The sequence below is a fragment of the Papaver somniferum genome, chromosome 2 (assembly GCF_003573695.1).
Source record: "Papaver somniferum cultivar HN1 chromosome 2, ASM357369v1, whole genome shotgun sequence".
In the NCBI taxonomy this organism is placed as follows: domain Eukaryota; kingdom Viridiplantae; phylum Streptophyta; class Magnoliopsida; order Ranunculales; family Papaveraceae; genus Papaver; species Papaver somniferum.
In genome coordinates, this window is record NC_039359.1 from 198,664,936 (window position 1) to 198,675,213 (window position 10,278).

The following is a 10,278-nucleotide window of genomic DNA, read 5'->3' on the forward strand; positions in this document are numbered from 1 at the left end:
TATAGAAATTGGTTAGAATAGAGAGATGAAAAAATATAGGGAAAAATAAGAAGAGAAAACGAGGAGGAGTTAATGGTGTTGATGACGGAAGTTAATTGATGATTAGGGAGAAGATGATGGTGGTGATTACAAAAATTTATAGAAGGTAAGTATTGTTTTAAAAACATACTTCCAATAGCTTACACTTGAGAATATAGAGTTTGGTATTATTGAATTATAGTAAAGCCAATCACTTTAATAGTTGATGATTATCATGATTTCATGTAAACTTAGGATTCAATTTTAGACCTTTTAATGATTGATTACCTTTATATTAAAGCTACACATTTATAGGTTGTTGAAATGGGTTTTCATAATGATATAAATTTGTTGAATTTGGAGTTAAATTGATATAGATATGTCTATTTTGGTATTTACTAAGAAATATGAAAAATAGTGGTAAATATCGTGAGACATCGATTTGATGGGCATTTTAAGGTTTGAGTGAAGGTGTACTAGATATAAATCAAGACTATAAGTTACGGATGACAATCTCACCTTTCCGTAGAACTATCATATGCTTAGTTTGGATGAAAATTGAATGAGATATGGCCTTTTAAAGTTGGGAGGTTTTCATGAAATCGAGTGGGTTTTCTAATAAAGATGAAGTGAGTTGAGGAGTCAACTCAGTGAGTCACCCAAGTCATATTAGTTGACTCAGAGATCAGACCAAACCGGACGGGTAGGCTCTGAATGGAATTAGCTGGACGGTAGGGGTTAGGCCCGCAAACTAATATTAAGGTCAATTTTCTTATTGTGTTATTTTGGACCAATTAGGATCCGAATTAGCTTTGAGAACTTTCTTGTTTAGTCAAGTAAATCCGACCCGGATTAATGGCTAGTCCAGCGGGAAAACATATATACTTGCTAGTCCAAAAAAGTTTTGAAAAGAGTAAAATTACTCTACTAACCCTAACATATAATATTATATATATTAATACGTATGTAGTAATAACATATGTAGTATGTAGTATACTAGTAGTAATATGTAGTAACTAGTATACTAGTAACAACTAGTATACTAGTAGTAACTAGTACTAGTAGTAATATGTTATATATTGATGTGTAGTAACTAGTATACTAGTAGTAATATGTAGTAACTAGTATACTAGTAGTAATATGTTATATATTAATATGTAGTAACTAGTAGTAATATGTAGTATACTAGAAGTAATATGTAGTAACTAGTATACTAGTAGAAATATGTAGTATACTAGTAGTAATATGTTATATATTGATACTACATATTAATATGTAGTATCAATATGTTATGTTCAATACTGTTATGTTATGTATTGATACTACATATTGATATGTAGTATGTTATATATTGATACTACATATCAATATGTAGTATGATATGTAGTATGTTTGATATGTAGTATGTTATATATTGATACTACATATCAATATGTAGTATCAATATATAACAATTTTTTGATATGTAATATACTAGTAGTAACTAGTACTAGTAGTAACATGTAATATCATTACATAACAATTTTTTGATATGTAGTATCAATACATAAGATACTACATATCAATATATAACATACTACATATTGATATGTAGTATCTTATGTATTGATACTACATATCAAAAAATTGCTATGTATTGATACTACATGTTACTACTAGTATATTATATACTAGTACACAATATACTTTCTAGTAACTAGTATATACTAGTGTATACTAGTATATAATATACTACTAGTACTAGTTACTACTAGTAAAGTAGTTACTTAATTTACTAGTAGTATAGTACATATTAATATGTAATATCACCGGTATTGATATTACTAGTATGTAGCAACATACTACTAGTAATATTCACATGTGTTGATACTAATTAGACCTGGAAGGGTGTTTTAGGCATTTAGAAAATACACTTTATAATCTCCACGAAGTTTTTGGACTAGAGAGTAAATAATCTAGTCCAAAAACATGTTTTTGGACTAGGGAGTAAATGTTTTTCACGGGTGGACTAGCCATTAACTGGATCATGAAAAATTGGACTAAACAATAATTCCTATATTAGCTTTTGGTTCCTTCTGCAGAGTTGTAGGGTTTTTCGAGAGATTTCCGATGACACCTAATTTGACTCCACTTGGATAAGTAGATATTTATTTATGCCTAGAACACTAAATACTATGTTATAGAACTAATGATAAAACTAGTGATTTAGCTTATAACTAGAGACTTGTATGAAATTGTGTTATGAACCTTGTATGAGCTTGTTGGCTAAATTATTAGAGTGCTTGTGTGATTAACAGTTAATCTAATTTAACAGCGTTCGACTCAAAGGATGATCATGTGGAATGCGAATCTCGAGGTAGGCGTGGCTTTTCATCAAAAGAGGTGGGAATCGATAACGAACTCTCTTGTATTCATTATCGTGTATTTTTCATGGTAATTCGCTTGTATGTTGATGGTTCCTCATATTACGGGTATGCCAACCCGATATATAGGCCCTATATGCTTTGGGGACTTCCCCATGTTTGTCGGTATGGAATGGTGCCGAGGCCCGGGATTTCCTGATAGTATTTATTAATTTTATTATTTAGAGGAACCTTTAGCATGCGAGATGAATGTGTTTCGGTTTCATCCGACATGCATTATGTTTTGATGAATGTTTGAAAGTTTGTTATATATTTCCTCTGAGCACCCCTTTGGGGATGATGTGCTCATTCATTTCCCGCTCCAGTTTCAGATAACAGGTTCGATAGCGTTTGCGGATATGATCAAGATTTGATGATTCTACTTTATTTGTTTTTATGTATATACTGTTTGAAAACAAATACACTATTGTATTAGTATCATTGGAGAAATGTTTTATATATTTCAGAGAGGGTTTAGTTTTTGGGTTAATATTATTATAGAACTTTTAAAATTTTGCTTAAGTAGATGTTTTAGATTCATTATGCCTCAGATTGTAGATTGTTGGCTTAGATTTCTAAGTAGGTGGACTTAGAGGCGCGATAATAGAACTCAACAATCATTGTCGGTTATTCAGAAATACATGGCAACGGCCATGAATAGTGAAGCATGCATGTCAATCCTCTCCCCTTTTCTAAGTTGTAGAAAGGGTTAATTGATATTTGATACTCATATTTTTTCCATAGTTAGTGTTTGGTCTAACATTTGTCCAACTTAGTAGTTGGTACCTGGACTTCACGTTAACCCTCGTTGACATGGTTAGTTGCTGACGTGTATTACCTTTTATGAAATAAATATTTAATTACTAAAATATATTTAACTTTCCAAACAATGACAGTATATATCCCTGACTTTTCCATCTTCTCTTCAGAAACTGACGCCCATATTTTCCTTTTCTCCACAGTCGGGACGACATGGGCACCACCGTCAGAATCTTTGAAACCTGTAAAACCCATTGTTTAACATTCTTATTTTACATTACGACTAAGAGTCTACCTTTAACTTTCTTATTCACATTTGAGTTAATTAATTAGTAAGAAGAAAACTAGGGATTTTTTTTTAGTTTACTTAGATAAATAGGGTTGTGATGGTGGTATAGCGGGAAAACCTAATATATATTTGGGGTTTTAATGTTCATATAAAGTGGGAAATTTTTCTGATTAAAATCTTGAGTAATTCATAGGGTTATTAGGTTAACAAAAATGATTAATTCAAACCCAATTTTGGATTTTTCAATTTCTGTAACCATCCCCTAATTCTTATTTTTTATCTAACATTCTTTTTCTATCTCTCTTAATTTTCTTCGATTAGTTTGTATAATTTAATTTCATTGAGTGTAAAACGACATCAAGATTAATAGGAGATTCGAGAATTTAATTCCGGGCACAAATGCTTGAACGGAGTCGCCATTGAACATTGAGCCATATCAGGGATGCGTTGATGATATTGTTAGGACGGAGCGTTGTTGTTGATGCGAGAGAATTAAGGGAGAATTTGATGAAATTTTCAATTTAATCCGAAAAAGGGTTTCTAATTTGAGGAAGAACATGATGATCAGTTCTTCAATTGAATTAACATTTAACAGTCGCTTTAACGAGCGTCAAGTAATTACTTTTTATTAATTTTTTTAATAATTAGTTAACATAAGTCAAAGCTTTAACGGGTCAATGCGAGTCAACGTCATTTCTAAGTACCAAAGCCTAAGTTGGACAAAAGTTAGACCAAACACTAAATTTGGACCAAATGTAAGTACCAAAAACTAAATAACCCTTGTAGAAATGCAAGTTAACATTTATAGGGAGGGGTAGTCGGTTGAAGGTGCATATGCGGACCATGCACCAAGTAAGCTTCATAGGTTAGTCAGAAGAGTATAAATGATGCTTAAGTCTCATTTATAACGTTGTAGCCCTGCCAATGGGGCATATGATGCGAAGGCATCAGTATGCCACGCCGAGGACCCGTTAATGCATAATCATTGTGCATTTTGACAAACGGCCTATACGGACCAAGCGATTGACATTATTGTTAGGCCACGGCCTTGCAAACGAGTTGGGTTAAGCTTTTGTCCTTTCGAGGATGAACTATGGTCTGTGCTTGATCCCTTTAGAGTAGGTAAGGGTACAAAGGAAGCCACAATGAGTTGCAGCATTGCCGGTGTAACACTTTTTCGCTCATATCATCTAATTTAGAGATGATTGTGGCATACATGGGCTCTCATATCATCTAGCTCGGCAGTTCGGTGCATGAGATGATTGTGGCCAAACTTGATGAGGCAAGTTGCATTCCATTCCTTGAATGGTCATACTTCCTATCAAGGCGTTCGACCTAGGCATGTTCCAATGGCGCATCGGGCATGGACTCGAAAGTAAGATACATCGATATGCAAGTTAGCGGAGCTTGCATAAGCCTAAGGGAAGTACGGCATGAGCCTGATTGATGCACCCTTGGCACGATCAAGACAAGTGCATTCTTTTAGCAATGCCTAAGTTAAGTGGAGAGGGGGTATTAGGACTGCAATGGCATATGCGTAAGTTCAAGGCATGCCTTATGCCTGGACAAGCTTCGGAAGTCAGTGATGCATGCACGGTGCATCAGCCATATCCTTCATGGATTTAAACCCTTTGCAGAACAAAGGCAAGTTGTAACGGTGTGGGAGCTAAGTTAGTTGTACCATGCTCCACGAGCATGCTTACAAGGAAAAATGGGCATGCATTTGCCCAGCTTTAAGGCACAGATTATAGCGTCAGAGTGGCGCATCGGGGGAGTTATGGCCTGCGCGCCCGGCGTAATTTTCCGGTCCGTCACAGATTGAGTTACTGGAAAAAAAAGACCAGACCGATTAAACCAACCAGAGTACGTATGTATATAAACAAAACAAAATAAATTATTGTTCAATAATAAATCGACCGCTGGTTCCCTTGTATATTCCAACCGAGTTGATCTAGAATTAGGATTATCGACCACTGGTTCCCTTGTATATTCCAGTTGTGTTGATATTAGAGTTCCGACCAGTATCTCAATTCATTAGGATTCATAGGGTCATCCTGGAAGTGGCCTACAAACAGATATGGGAAATTCCGTTCAACTTAGTCAACATCATAAACCATCTATGTTTTTCTCTATATCCATCTTAATTTATTCATGTGATTTGTTTGATTCCGGGTATGGATGAGACTATCTGAGTAGGGCTCTGTCACTTATATCTAAATTGGATTTGCATCAGGGTACTTCTTGTAGTCAACGAGAGTATGCCAACCAAGGATTGTTTAGTGCCATTCCTAGATTCTGCATAGGTAGCAAGGGTTTGGAGTAAAAGTTTTTTGGGTAAACCTCTTGTAAACCCTCCCGAGACTATAACTCGGCCACTTGGGACACCTAGGGGGTCTAAAGGCTTGTTGCACATGCTAAGTTCAATCGCGATGCCTGCAACAGTGAGTTGGGATTTTATTTTGTAGATTTGATTTGCTCGGGACTAGCAAATAATAAGTTTGGGGGTATTTGATAGACACATTTATGTGTCAATTTTGATCTCGATTTTCTATATTGTTAGTACCCATTTTTGTACTTATTTTGGTATATTATGTTTTTGTAGGTGTTTTCGAAGAAATAAGCTTTTGCAGAGAAATTGGTTCAAAAAATGGCATTTGACCCTCCGGAGAAAATTACTAAAGGCACCCCAGAAATGTGTTAAGGCACCCAGAGAAGTTGATAAAAGAACCCATAAGTTTTACTATCTATAGCCCAAAATTACTCTTTGTACCCCACAAATTACTATTTGAACCACATGAATTGCAATTTTTACCCCTGATTACTAAAGGGAGACCTTCCACGGATAAGGGGAGGTCATCTTCGAATTTCAGAAAAGGCGGGAAAATTTGTTCTTTACCGACAGATTTAGGTTTTAAGATTTGAAGGTGATATACTGAGATTCAATTTCTCAAACTGATTGGGCTCACTCTATTGGGAAAAACAGGGAAAGATAACTCGATTGAAGAAAAATAGGGAAAGAGTTTATATTTGGGAAGAACTTGAGAGATTTAGTCGGATTTCTTGTCGTGTATGGATTGATCGGACCCTGTTTAAGAAAGGGAAGTTATGTGTCTTGGATTTGAAGGAAAAGGAAGTATTTATGGCTTCTCGGCAAAACAGGGAGGGTTTTTCTTGGGTTAGTTTTGGTTAAAAAAAAGTACGTGCAGGTTAGGAAAAGAGAATCATCCTTGTTGATCTAATTGTACCTTTGGAAAGAGTTTTGAACAACTCGGGCTTTACATAGACGCGTAAGAGATGAGAAAGAAAAAGGAAAATACTCGTAACTTCTGGAAGGGGAAAAGAGGATTATTTTGGAAGATTTTCATGATATACTTGGACATGTGGTGTACATAAGAGGTGATAGGAACCCCAGGAAAGGGTATCGAGAGTTTGGGGGTTAGTGTAGAGGCTGCACGGAAGAAATTAGGGTTGCAGAGAAATATGCAGTAGAAGGAGAAAGAGGAAGAAGTTGAAGAATAAAGACCTCCTGAAGTCAGACGCGGATTGCTGATAAGAGTCGCAGAGAACTATCGTAATTCAACAATAACTATTTTGATTGCAAAAGACCTTCTGCAACTACAATATTCTTTTAGCGAATAGCATCATATTCCTTGCAAAAGGCTTTCTGCAGTAGAATTTATTATTTAGATTCTTTTCTTCAATGTAAACACCTTTTGAGCGTGTTTCTGACATGATGAGCTAAACCCCAACATTGGGATGGCGGAGGAAGCCATATTTCATGCATATTTTAATTACATTTAATTATTAATTGTTTTATACTTTTTATTGAATGATTGTGATTTTCAATTGATGGGTCATGCTTAGATTAAATGTTTTGATGTCTCATGCTTTCGATTTACAGTCGCTGTTGTTAGAGCACTGCTCGGTCGAACTCGCAAGCGTTGTTATCACAAGCTTGTTTATCAAGTTTAGGTGATCAAAACTATAAGTCTTGATTTCTAGTCTACTTATAGATATGTCTTGGATTAGGATATAATGTGTAGTTGAGCTTTAGACTTCACGGAGTTCATCGATTGAAGACGAAGATCTACTAAGGAGAGCTTGGAGGAACTTCATCAACAAAAGGTATATGGAGACTAAAACTTATCTATCACTCAGAAGTATATCCTATTTTATCTCCTAATAAGACTAAGTCGTATAGCTAGATAGACTTTTATATTATACAAATTTGATATTTCGAGATGAGTTTAACTCGCTTATCTATTCTTGAAATATGTGTTGGAAGATTTTTTCTTTAGCTACGTTCATCATTATTCTTGACGAGTTTAGTTGAAAACAATTTATTTGTTGGAAACTAATAATAATAAAAATATGATCATGTGAAAATTTCCTTGAAACATCTTACATGAGTTGTGTGAGACAACCATTTAATATCGACTCGCAATGTTTTGTCTGATCATTCGATCACTTGAAAATTACTTATAAGCTAATAGTTTGTGTGAGACAGCTATTGTCGTCTTCTAAGGATGTTTCAGCGATTGAAATGGGAGTTTAAAACAATTAACCATTGTCTGGATATAATATAGTATGCATACCAGTATGCAAACTGTTGTGGTATGATTCAGGTCCGGAAACCTTGTTTGCATACCAGTATGTGAACGGTTTTAATTGTTAAATTCTGGGAGCCAAGTTTTCATACCAGTATGCGAACGTTTCTACCTGAGTTAAGGTCCAGGATGGCAGTGTGCATACCGGTTTACAACTGTTGGACAAGACCAAAGTCCGGAACTATAGTTTGTGTACCCGTTTGCAAACTTAGTTAGTTAAGTTCTAAAATCCGATTAAGTATGTTTTTATACTCACGAAAAAACATATTAATAAATTAAGGAATGCAATCTTTGTAAACCTTGGCTTAATGTTCATCAATTTATTCTCATGAATCAATCCGATTTTTCCTCAATTGTTTCTTATATACTTCTATGAGTTATATACAATTGAACAACCTATGAGTAACACAATTATATTCATTTGATTATCTTTCATGTTTGATTGATCATCATATTTGATCTATAAGTGTTAGATGAATGTGGTTAATACAAAAGTGTTCATATGGCTAACTTCGGTTAACTATTGTTAAGCCAACTAAATATACACGTTTAGGTACGGTTACCCATATATAAATGAAGGTATATTTCATTTGTGTGTAACAATCTAAGACCATTTAATGGTGGAGATATATTTCTTTGGTTTTAAGCAAACTTATCTTGCATCTTAAATCAGGTTTTCATCTAACGGTGAATATTGATTGCTTTGTTACTAAGATATCTTAGAAAGCAAGCCCTGATTTGAAAGACTATATATGAGAGAACTCTAACAACTGGAAAACATAATCCCGACACTTTCCCGTGTCCTAGTTGCGACAAGAGTTGATTCTCCTTTAACCAAGATTTTTCTAAAACCATTATAGGTTAACGACTTGAAGACTACATTTGGGATTCGTGAAGCCAGACCCAACTATTTTCTCTGTAGTTGCGTGTTCTAATCTTACTTGTTCTATCGTATTGAGTACTATCTTCTCTAAGATTTTCTCGAGATTTATCTCCGATGGGTAAGATATAAAGAGTAACCAGAAAGATCTTCGTCTCATTCTTTGTGATTCCACAATAACTTCTTCTATTACCATATAGTTAATTTATTGTGTGGTGATTGACATTTCTAGGCTGTTCTTCGGGAATATAATACCGGGTTATCAATTGATTCATGTTCACCTTGATTTATCAAAAGACGGAACAAAAACTTCGTAGGTAATCTATGGGAAACATATTTATCTATCAGAATAGACTTTTCCGTGGGAGACAGATTTGTTTATAAGTCTTCGACTTTGGATCGTAGCAACTCTTAGTTGTGGGTGGGATCAACTAAGGAAATCAAGTCCGTAGAGTCCTGCTGGGATTCAGAGGCGTAAGGAACAAAACTGTACCTTAATCGGTGTGAGACCTGGTTAGAGATCAACTACATTTTAGTTCGAAGTTAACTTGTAGTAGGCTAGTGTCTGTAGCGGCTTAATACAGTATGGTATTCAAATCTGGACTAGGTCCCGAGGTTTTTCTGCATTTTCGGTTTCCTTGTTAACAAAACTTCTGGTGTCTGTATTATTTCTTTTCCGCATTATATTTTTTTATATAATTGAAATATCATAGGTTGTGCGTAGTTCAGTCAATTGGTAAATCCAACCTTTGGTTGTTGATATAAATTTATTGACGCTTGAACATTGGCTTTGGTACCGTTCAAGTTATTCTCATACCAATCATTTCACGAATTTCATCTTGTTGGTTTGCTGATTGATTTGAGAAAGAGATATAACTCTTGGATATCTCTCCTTGATTGAGTCTGACTGTCTAGTTGATTCTCTTGGAATTATTTGGAGTTAGTCCATGCAGATTGTCGAATGAAATATTAGGTGTGGTTGTTGTACCCCCACTTTTTCAATTGGTATCAGAGCAGGCAAACACGTTTAAGACCTCATAAGTCTGTGTTTGTACCAATCTGACTCTATGGACAAGATTGTTATCTCTATAACCGTATCGCCAGTCTTCGATGGCTCAAACTACCTATGGTGGAAAATTGCTATGTGTGCCATTTTCCAAGCGCGTGATTTTCAATCATGGGTTCGTATTGTTAATGGCTATGATCCTCTTATGGTTACAGTATACGGTGTAACTGCTCCAAATGATGTTGTGCCTATGAACCTGGCGAGATTCTCGCTGTAAAAAAAATTGTGATGGTTTAAATGCGATCATCTGTGTCATT